Raw genomic sequence first — 1,769 nt, forward strand, 5'->3', positions numbered from 1 at the left:
TCACACATGATCTTCCATTCTCTCGTTTCTACACGTTTTTCGGTGCTCTTTAAACAAAGTAAAAAATTAGATTCTTTTTCTAGAGAGAAATTATTCGACCGAGCTTCCGCAGCTGCCAAACAACTTTCGTTCTATCCATTCGACCGAGCTACCGCAGTTGTCATCGCACTCTCGACCTATCTTCTTTAAAGTTTCATAGAAGTTAAAAAAGAATCACTCGCGGACGCGACCCACCTACCGGACAAAAACGAATAAAATAAATTCAAATATCCCTGTTAGTAAATGCGACATTTAAAATCAGAATTCTAAAATATAAATAAAAGCCATGCAGCCATTATAGACAAATAAAACCATGTATAAAATGCTGGTATATTTATAAAAACAAAAATCCTTTGCCAGGAACGGCGCCATGTAATGTTGTTCTCGTACAATGGAAAGCTGAAACGACAAATAATTCAAAAAAACATTTATCTCAAGCGGATTCAAACTGCAAACCTTTCAGGTACGGCTCCATCACGAGGGGTTTAAAATTAACAGCAACAGTGGCGGTTAAATCCGCCATATTTAGTAAAAGGAAGGGTTCATGGATTTAGAATAAGGCATCCCAACATTTCAAACAAATTAATTCAAATTTAATAAAACATAGTTCGGAAACAAAAGAAGAGAAATTCAATACATATGCTTAAAGAGGGTTAAACTGTAACATAAGTTAAAAGTGTCCCTGAGAAACTGTCTGACCTCAGACAACAACACAACCCCCATTTTGATGAAATTGAAGTTATAACAGTAACAAAGAACCTATGAATACTAAATGACTAAACAATTAGCACTCAAAGGGGGAGGGTCGGTAAGGCCGGTTTTTGGCCTAATTTATTTTTGGACCAAAAAATCTGAAAAAATCATGGTAGTATCTTATAAGTATCCCGAGTCGATTGCACGCTAAACGGACTACCCTCCACCCCCCAGCCACCCCTACAAATATAGGAAACACCACTACCCACCAACTGTATTTTCGAGAGATTTGACACTCTTAAACATGTATTCTGAGGTTAGCTCGGGTTTACTATGGTTTTCGGGGTCGCCGAATAGAAATCTGGCGTCCTTTGACTTTTATCGCGTCAGGTTCAAGGTCATCACCTTGAACCTGACGCGATAGAGTTCAACGGATGCCAGATTCGTAATTAGCGACTCTAAACATCGCATGTTCGAAAACCCGACTGATTGCATTCTGTATGCATCCGAATTTAGTGGATGTGAACCTAGCGCCAGTGGAATTTTTTTACATTTCACACTATTATCATGATCAAAATTTCAATTTTTTACTAAACAAGTCCAGAAACTTTAGCCACAGCTGAAGAACCTCTAAGCCTGATATCAGTGGATGGTAATAAAAGTTCCTTTGATACAAATTCAAGTCATAAAGGTGATTTTCTAACGCTTTCACAATATTAACTGAAAATGCATCTGTTGCACTTTCATCTTCGAAAACTTATATATTTAATTACATTCATTGTTTCAGTCTTATTGTAAAAGACGTTAGAGAGAAATCCACAGACGTTCATACCTCCCGATAGATCCGAATCGGATTCAGCGACAGAAGGAACCGATTTTTTGAAGGATGAACAAAACATGACGTAAAAGATAAGATTCGAAAGGATATACCAGAAATCGGGAAAAGTGCCGCTAAGGCCGCAGATGTAAAATTAAAAGCTTGTCATGCTTCAAAACCAAAGAGAAACGCTTGTTTTAACTGTAAAAAAAGTTAAATC

The sequence above is a fragment of the Belonocnema kinseyi genome, chromosome 6 (genome assembly GCF_010883055.1).
Source record: "Belonocnema kinseyi isolate 2016_QV_RU_SX_M_011 chromosome 6, B_treatae_v1, whole genome shotgun sequence".
Taxonomy (NCBI): domain Eukaryota; kingdom Metazoa; phylum Arthropoda; class Insecta; order Hymenoptera; family Cynipidae; genus Belonocnema; species Belonocnema kinseyi.